Genomic DNA, 9,572 nt, shown 5'->3' with positions numbered 1-9,572 from the left:
GGAGATGATCCTGGGGACAGGAAAGTGGCTGTGAGATGGAACTTTAGGATAGTAGGAGATCCCAGATTTCTAAAGTGATGTCTCAGTCAAAGAACTCATAGTTGTAGGTGGATTAGGAAGCCACAATAGGGGCTGGAGATGGCTCAGTGGTTAAGAGTAAATATTTGTTCCTTTGCAAAAGGAGTCAGGACAGGTTCCCAGTAGCCACATGGAGGCTCACAATGGCCTGTGACTCCAGTTCCAGGGAATCTGACACAGGTTTCTGATATGCATGTGGTTCACATACAGGCAAAACACTCATGTCCATAATTTTTTTAATCTTTTTAAAAAATTTAAAGAAGGTAGCATAAATTACTGCAAAGTTTAGACAATTTAAAAAGGGAAAGCATGAACTGATATAAAGTATTTATGATTATTTGGATTGGAATAGCTATCTAGGAACCCAAAACTTTTTATTAGTATGTGTCTGTGTTGAGTATTTGAAAAGACTAGACAAATGTGTCTGATCTTCTGTAGCTGGAGTTACAGGTGGCTACAAGCCACCCAACATGGTTTCTAGGAACTGAACTTAGGTCCTCTAAAGGAGCAGCAAGCACTCTCCTGCTGAACTATCCATCTAGCCCCTTTTGAGCACAAGGAGCTGTCAGCTAACAACAGACACTGGTGAGCTGAAAAGGAACTGAACTAAAGGAGGTGTAGTTCTTGGCCTACCTTTTCCAGTTAGGACCCACATTCTGCCCTTACACTACCCTGGGTAGTGAAGCCAGGAAACCTCTTCACAATTTTTCACACACTGAGAAAAGCTTCCAACACGTATTCTTGTTATCCCTTGTTCCCCAAGCATCATCTGATGGCTTAATTTCCAGGAAAGGAGACTCTAAGCAGCAAATACATTTACTGCTGTGCAATTGTAAATTAACAAATTGATAACTTCCCATCATCGCACCTCTGTGAGTTTGATATACAAGCTTCAAGCCCTTGTTGGAATTTTGCAGAGACGACGGTAAAATATCAGATGCACATTGCACCCTATATTGGGATGTACGTACAGCACCTGCTTAGCAAGTTTTGTAACATAGGCTAATCACTTGTTGGCTCTGTGAGGGTCTGACTAGGTAGGTAAGTTTTTGTTTGCTGAACATGGTGTTCCTATCTCTGAATGAGAAGAAGGGGGGATCCTGAGCCTACAAAGCTGCTTCTAGACTACACGGAGCCTCAGAAAGTCCCTCATCCAATGTAGGGTGATTTACAGCTGCAATCTCTTCTCCTTATGATATACATAAACATGATCTTAGATTGGGATCTCATGCTGTCCCTGTTCTCAGCGGCTCCCTTACCCCTCTTCCCTCCACCACCTAGCTGTCAGCTTCCCTTCTTCATTTAGGTGTAGGCTTTACTTTCCCTGGGAATCCTCCATGATAACCTAAGCCTAGTCTGGTGATTTCCTTGGTACACATGGCACTCAAATGCACACATCAGGGAGCCTTGCCACACAGCCTTATTTGCTTAATGCTGGCCTTGCTTTACTGTATTGGCAGCTTCCTAAGGGTAAGAATTGCTTTGCTACAGAACTCTCAGACCTGGACACAAGGATATGCACAGAGTAGACATTCAAGAAAGATGTTGTGAGCCAGTGAATGAATGAGGCGACTTTCTTGACTCATTCCATCCAGTCCCTAAATCAGGACAGGTTACAGAACACTGAATCCGTCTCATTCCGTAGAGGAATGTCCATGTGTGAACGGGAACCAAGGAGAAGGGCAGGAGGGGAAGACAAGGACCAACCTGAGGACACCAGACCAAGCTTCTGAGAGACAAAAACTTGGTCCTGCCTGAGATCCAAACCAGGGAGGGCAGGCTGGGAGCTAAGAGGAGGCGAAGGGGTCAGGCGGCTAATGAAAGCAGTGTCCACAAGTTTAGCATTTAGGAAATGCGGTTTCCTGCATGCCTGGTTCTGTGTGAGGCATAGATGATGAATCAGAAACTCTGTCCTCCTAGACCTTGCATTGTGTAGCAAAGACAACTAGCAAATGAATTGGAGGCTGGGGTGCCGCTCAGCGGTGGAGGCTGGGGTGCCGCTCGGCGGTGGAGGCTGGGGTGCCGCTGGGCGGTGGAGGGTGTGCTTATATGTCCAAGGTGCTGAGTTCCATCTCTAAGCTCCTATCATTACACCTATCAAAGATAACATCAAGGAAAATTCAAGCCCGTGGCATTTTATCCGTTTTCCTGCACCCAGCCTCTTCAGATTCAGTTTTCCATCATGCCCTGGCACACAAGGTGAGTTTTCCAAGGCTCGGAACTGGGGCACACTAGTGTGGAGACATGTTCGGTGACCTACACCCTTAACACCCCTTCCAGCCACTGTTCTAGGACTGAGGATGTTCTGGGCCTTAGCTGTCCTCATGTGCATGCAAATCTCAGGTCCTGCCCCTGATATACAACTGTCCTATTCTCTGAGGTGACGCAAGGCAATGGAAAGGGAATGCTGGCTTCATAGCAGAGCCTAACTCCACGGGAAAGCATGGTGAGAGAAGCAGCATAGCACTCGTCCTATCCAGAGCTTTTCGGAACTCTGAGTATTGTCAGCAGTGTGCCTTTGGAGGAACCAGGAGTGGAGGGAATATTAACCTTTTATCATCTAGTGAAGAGAAAGTCTTTGGAAAATATTTTTCTTAGCTTCAATAGAGATGGGATATAGCTCACTGTATTCGCAAAGTCAGTCTACATCACACACAGTAGGTGCTTTCTGTAATATTCCTTTGCTGGGCCTTGAGTCTCCTTGGACGGGATGAGAAGTGTAATGTTTCCTTTTGGCCATCAGATGGCGACAGAGCATTCACATAGGCAGGCCCTCCATCTGCTGGTAGTAGGTGCTCATGACATCCTGGAAGATGGAGAAGTTGCCACGCTGAGAAACTCCAGTCCAAGCCCGAACTCTCTAGAGTTCGGCAGCCTCCTGAAAAGCTAGCCCTGGGGCCAGTATTCTTGCTGTCCATCTGGTCCAACCATGCCCACTTATACACATATTCAGGATCTCATCATTGGGTGACAATGACCGACAGGACTCGGACATGGAGTCTTTCACAGGTTTCTCTTCCAAAAGGAACAAATCACCTCACTGGGCATTCTCCTTTACGGTCAGCTTGTCATTCCAAAGCAAAAGGAAGCCAAGTACAAGACTGGGTGTCAGAGCTTGTTCATAGATATAGTTTATGTTGCCAAGTTAAATATTTTCAAAATGCTGCCTAGCCAAGATATATTCACAGTGAAGCTAATGAAATTTAAGCACACAGCCTCTCAAGTACACATAGGTTTTCTAAAGGCCTTGGGAGGCCCTGCATCACTGTGCTCACATGGGAGCATGTTTTTAACTGCATTTGAGTAAGACATTTGTCCCTTTCCAGCCCTACTGTCCTCAGTCACACTTTGTTGGGATTCTTGGGAGTATGGGGGACTTGGCTAAGCGGAAGTGAGCTGGGAAGTCAGTAAGACAGAATAGGATCTATGGGCGTGGCCTGCCGTCACTTCCATGTATAAAGGAGTGCTGCTTTTTTTTTCTGTAGGGGTGGCTTCCGGGAACACTTGTCCCATCCAAGTCCGTGACAATTTACTGATGTTGTGACCTGAAAATCCAGGACTAAGGGGGTGAAGTCCTCTTGATTTCCAGAGCCATAATCCATCCTGTGGGAAATTCCATCTCGGACAGAAGAGCTGAGGAGCTGGCTCACTGGGCACAGTGCTCAGGAAGTAGGAACATGAGGGCCTGAGTTCAGATCCCCAGCATCCGTGTAAAACTTGGGCCTGTTAAAAACAAAACAAAACAAAACTCATCTGTTACTCTTGCACTGGACGTGAGCAGAGACAGGTAGTTTCCATCAGCTTGCTGACCAACCAGTGAGCACAAAGCACTGTCTTAGGAAGACCCTGTCTCAGAAACTACAGTAGAATTGCTGTGGTGGCTCCGTGGGCAAAAGCTTTCCATGCAAGGCTTGCCAATCAAAGGTCCACCCTAGACCCGCATGGTGGATGGAGAGAACCAACTGTTAGAGGTCATCTCCTGACCCCTGCTCACTCATCCCTTGCTCACCAATCAAAGAAAATATAGGGGCTGGAGAGGTAGCTCCATACCTAAGAGTACTTGCTGTTCTTGAAGAGGACCCAGGTTCAGTTCCCATCATCCATCTGGTGGCTCACAACCATGTGTAACACCAGGTTTAGAGATCCAATGCGCTCTTCTGACTTCCAAGGGTTCCAGACACATACATGGCACACAGACACACGTGGGCAAAACACCCATACACATAAAGTAACAAATCTAATAAATAAAAATTCAATTTAAAAGTAAACCAGGTATGGTGGTGCACATCTGTAATCCCAACACTAGGAGATGAAGGTAGGAAGATCAGAAGTTCAAGGCCATCCTTGGCTTTATAATCTGAGGTTAGCCCGAGATACTTAAGAGTCTATCTCCCACCTGCCTTCAAAAGAAAAAAAAAAGGAAGGAAAGGAAGAAAGAGCAGGCTGACATTTTGATAGCATAGAATTTACCAGTATCTGTGTCAGTACCACAAGCAACAAGCATAGCCAAGCACAGACCATGGTAACATGCTCTCTGCCCTTCCATTGCTGAGCTCTAAATCTGGAAACCCCCAAGGCTATACGTCCATTTGTGTTTTGTTTTGTTTTGTTTTGTTTTGTTTGTTTCTGAGACAGAGTCTCTCTATGTAACCCTCGCTGTCCTGGAACGCACTCTGTAGACCAGGCTGGCTTCATATTCAGAGATCCACCTGCTTCTGCCTCCTAAGTGCTGGGATTAAAGGCATGTGTTCAGCTGATTTTTTTCCTCAATATAGAAGTTCCTTTATAAGTCTATCACCCAACAGCCAAAATTTGATTATTTTTAAATGACATTTATAAACTTTTGGCCTAATTCCACTGATACCAGACAATATACCACTTTGACTGTGTTCCTTGAAGTTTGTTTGGATTTGTTTTGTGTCCAGCATCGAGTCTGTCTGAAGAAGAGTTCTGGGAAATGTTTGAAAAGAATACATGTTCTCAAACTGGTGAGATGGCTCACTGGTAAAGGCACTTAGTGCTAAATTTGAAGACCTGAGTTCCATCCCTGAACCCATGTAGTGAAAGGTTAGAACCAACTGTTGAAAGTTGTCCTCTGACCTCCAGAAGAGGGTGTTGGGTCCCCTGGGACTGGAGTTATAGACTGTTGTGAGTCAACATTTGGATATTAGAATTCTAACCCAGGCCCTTAGGAAGAACAGCCAGCTCTCTTAACCATCTCCCCAGCCCTTATTTGTTTTTGAGACAGGAGCCTTTCTTACTGAACCTAGAGCTCACCTGTTAGTTTGCATTGTACTGCCAATAAACCCAAGCTTTGCTCCTGTCTCTGCCTCTCCAGTGCCGACATCCAGGCATGCATGTAGTGCTTGTTTTTTGCATGGGTGCTAAGATTTGAACTCAGATCCTCATGCTTGTCCAACTTTTCTCTGTAGGTGACTGATGGGCAGTTTCTTGTTCATATCTTTGGAGAAAAACTATACCCCTGAACCCAAAATAGTATACATATTCCACACCCCACTTAAAAGAGGAACAGTTAACCCATAAGTTGGCTCTATTGCTCTATTCTCGCTGTAGTGAATGGTTCTTTTACTGACTTCCCTGGGGGTTCTCGTATGACTCATTACTATATAAATCCATCTGTCCCTCGGCTGACCACAAATGGCCTCTTACTGGACACTCCCTCCTTCCCTTCCTTTTTTTTTTACTTGGCAACATATCATGGAATCAATCACTCCTGAATCAATTCACAGAACACTTCCTCATTTCTGACGACAGACACACACTGTTCCCCATATGCTGGGCCATGATTTATTTAGCCAGCCCTCTAGGATGGGCACTTAGGTTGTTTCCAGCCTGTCCCAACACAAACACTGCTGCAGTGAATCACTGTGTTGTGGCATTTTTACACTTGAGCTAGAAATCTGGGAGACACTGGGTGGAAGGGCATGTGCATCTGTGATTTGTCAACCTTTATTACATTTCCCCATTGGGTCCATAGCAACCTGTATCTCTCTGTTCCTGAGATCTGTGTGAAGGCACAGGGGTCGTTGAGGCATGTGGCAGAGTCTCAGTCCTTCAGGGAGATATATATATATATGTGTGTGTGTGTGTGTGTGTGTGTGTGTGTGTGTGTGTGTGTATGGTGTGGGTGTTCACCTGCATTATATATGTTCACCACTTGTATGCCTTGTGCCTTCGGAGGCTATCAATCAGATCAGATGGTTGTAAACCCAACCTAGGTCCTCACAAGAGCAGCCTTAAGCCCTAAGGCATCTATCTATCTCCACTCCCATCAGTTTAGGGACGCCATTCTCTTTTGCTGGAGCTCGTGATTGTTACAGATTCTCTTTCCACGAACCAGACCCTTCTCTCCCCATAGTACATGTCTGATCCATCCCTAGCCTGCCCAAGACCTACTGTGACTCCAGGTTAAACCTTTTAACAAACTCTGAGGATTCTGGCCCTCCTACCTCCTCCCCACCGCATCCGTTTCATTCCCTACTGCAAAGTTCCTAGCTGTGGCTCCAAGGCCTCCATAGGTCCTGGTGCCCTTGCTGTGGCCACCCCTTTTCTAACTCAGGGTAGTCCTTAAGAAATTTGGCGCCCTTACTTCTATGAATCCCTGCCTGTGGCGAGCACATAGCATCCTACCAGGTCTCACTGGCCTTTATTTTCCTAGAACTTGTCACAAATCAGACAGACTTGGAATTCTTGTCCCTGGTGACGAAGCTAATCTAAAGGAACTGAGACCAGTGGGATGTCCAAATTCTGAAGTCTCCTCCCAGTACCGCCACTAAGAGGCGCCATGATCCCTCCGCAGCGTCAAGAGAGTAGACCAGGCACGGTGAGCGTTCCTGGGGATCCCCGTTCTCCTGCTAGAAGCACCAAAATCTATGGCACAAAAAACTAAGGAATTTCCCCAGGTCCTTGGCCACCTGATGTCAGGAGGAAGAGAAAAGGAAAGAAAGGAGAGGGGAGACGGGATCTGCTGTCCTTGGGTCTGGGAGAAGAATGGACCACCCAACCAACACCGGACTTTAGTTTCCCTTGGGTCTTAGGTTTAAAAAGCCTTTGGCAGACGACCTTTAAAGTCAGGGAATCCGCCTTCAATCCCAGCACTCTGAAACATAGGCAGGCAGATCACACAGGCACAGGCTTTCCTATCCAACCACCAACATCAGGTCTGCTCCGGGAGAGGAGACACATGGGGCCGCTCTCCATCCTCCATTGAAAAAGAATTTCTTTCTTGGATGGTGGGAAAGAAGGAAGGACTTTCCCAGAATGTGTTTCTGTGTGGGGACCTGAGTGCAGGTGCCTGGGGAGGCTATAGGTGTCAGGTCCCCTGGAGCTAAAGCTGGTAAATGTAAACTACTTGACCATAAAGCTTGGAATCTCTCAGTTCTCTGCAACTGCTTACCTCTGAGCCATCTCCCCAGCTACCCTCTACCCACGCCCTCCTTGAGAAGGGGTCTCATGTAGCCTAGGCTAACTTCAAGCTTGCTACACAGCCAAGATGACTTTGAACTTCTGATCTACTGTCACTCATCTCCTCAGTGCTGGTATGGCAGGTGTGTCACCACCATGTCTAGTTCTGTATCGCTAGGATGGAATATAGGTCTTTGTACATTCTGGACAAGTGCTCCTCCAACTGAGCTACATTCCAACCACGATGCTTAAAAAAACAAAACAGACAAAACAAAACCTGGGTCTCACAGGACCAGGGTGGCCTCTGTCTCAGCCCCCCACATACTAAGATTACAATGATGGTTATGACCACCACCCTCAGAGGGATAGTGTCTTCAGGCTGTCATTGTCTAAACTGGGGAAAGAAGTTTCCACGTGGGATGGGACAGGGATAAAGAAGGTGGAGAGCTGAGAGAAATGCTTCAGGGCACAGGGACCATCATTCCTAGCTCAGAGGCGAGCAAAGGCAGTCTAAGAGAACGACACTGGAGTCCTGGTGTTTAAGGTCACTCCTAGAAGGGGAGTCTCTCTGCAGCTTTCCCACACCCCTGTAGGTGCCTCACAGCTCCATCAGAGAACATGGCTGTGGGTCCCATTCCAGGATCTCCCTGTTTTTCTCTCAGAATGGAGATGCAGGGGCTGGGCTGGTTCTTAAGATTTTTCTAAAGCGAAGACTGAGGTCACTCTGTGCCAACCAGTTGATGTTTTGTTTGAGGAGAAGTTGGTGCAAAGATACACATAACAAAACATCAATTTGAACCTTTTCTTTCTTTCTTTTTCTCTCTCTCTTTTTCTTTTTTCTTTTTTTCTTTTTTTTTCTTTCTTTTTTTTTTTTTTTTTGGTTTTTCAAGACAGGGTTTCTCTGTGTAGCCCTGGCTGTCCTGGAACTCACTCTGTAGACCAGGCTGGCCTCGAACTCAGAAATCTGCCTGCCTCTGCCTCCCAAGTGCTGGTGTGGTTCATGCACGCAGCTCATTCACACTGTGATACTGCCATTACGACGGACCATCTCCAGAACTTCTGTCTTGTAAAACTGGAACTCTGCATGAGCACTAAGTCCTCATGCCTCATCTCAGATGCCTGGTAACAACACTGGCATGGGGCAGAGCTCTGAGAGTGCTCACTGACGTTTCCCCGAGACTTATGTCCCAAAACAAAGAATTGCACCAGGTACATGTGGGAATAGAAGCAGTTTATTAAGGGATAAAGGGGAGGACAGTGTTAGTATTGTCTAAACTCAATCTCCACAGTTACCTGGCAACAGCCAGGTATGCTCCTCCCCACAGTTACCTGGCAACAGCCAGGTAGGCCTGGTCCACTATAAAAGGGGCTGCTTGCTTCCTCCTCTCTCTCTTGCTCTCTTGTCTCCAGCTTCTCTCTGTCCCCTTGTCCCTCCCGATTCCCTTGCCCCTATCTCCACGTGGTCTGGCCGGCCTCTACTTCTCTCTCAATCTCTCTCTCTCTCTCTCTCTCTCTCTCTCTCTCTCTCTCTCTCTCTGCCTCTACTACCCTCCTGGCTCCCTTCCCCATGCCCTGAATAAACTCTATTCTATGCTATACCGGTGTGTGACTGGTCCCTCAGGGAGAAGAGATGCCTCTGCATGGGCCCGCTGAGACATCCCCTTCCCCCACACCTCTCCACACACCCACAGGACATACTCTCTTTGTCTCTTTACCTTTTTATAAACACATCAGGCAGGCAGCAACATGGCTGAGTGGGTTAAGACACTTGCCACGCCAAGCCTGATGACCAGACCAAGCCACATCTCCATCAATCAGCTGCATGGTGGCACACACCTTTAATCTCAGCACTTGGGAGGCAGAAGCAGGTAGATCTTTGTGCTTCTGGCCAGCCTGCTCTACATAGTGAGTTCCAGTCTAGCTAGAGCTGCATAGGATGACCCTGGCTCAAAATAAACAAACAAACAGTGTTTGCTTCAGCAGCACATATACTAAAATTGGAACAATACAGAGGTTAGCATAGTCCTGAGCAAGGGTGAACACAATGCTGTGAAGCATTCCACATTAAG

At 46.8% G+C, this 9,572-nt stretch overlaps 1 non-coding gene across 1 annotated transcript; it reads left to right on the top strand.

Annotated features, from left to right (window-relative positions):
- The first annotated feature begins 9,470 nt into the window (after positions 1-9,470).
- LOC114612234 lies at positions 9,471-9,572 on the top strand. The gene has a single exon (XR_003709967.1). It is a non-coding gene; the product is annotated as a U6 spliceosomal RNA (small nuclear RNA).

The sequence above is a fragment of the Grammomys surdaster genome, unplaced genomic scaffold (assembly GCF_004785775.1).
Source record: "Grammomys surdaster isolate TR1022 unplaced genomic scaffold, NIH_TR_1.0 126133, whole genome shotgun sequence".
In the NCBI taxonomy this organism is placed as follows: Eukaryota; Metazoa; Chordata; class Mammalia; order Rodentia; family Muridae; genus Grammomys; species Grammomys surdaster.
This window is presented reverse-complemented; position numbering and strand designations above follow the sequence as displayed.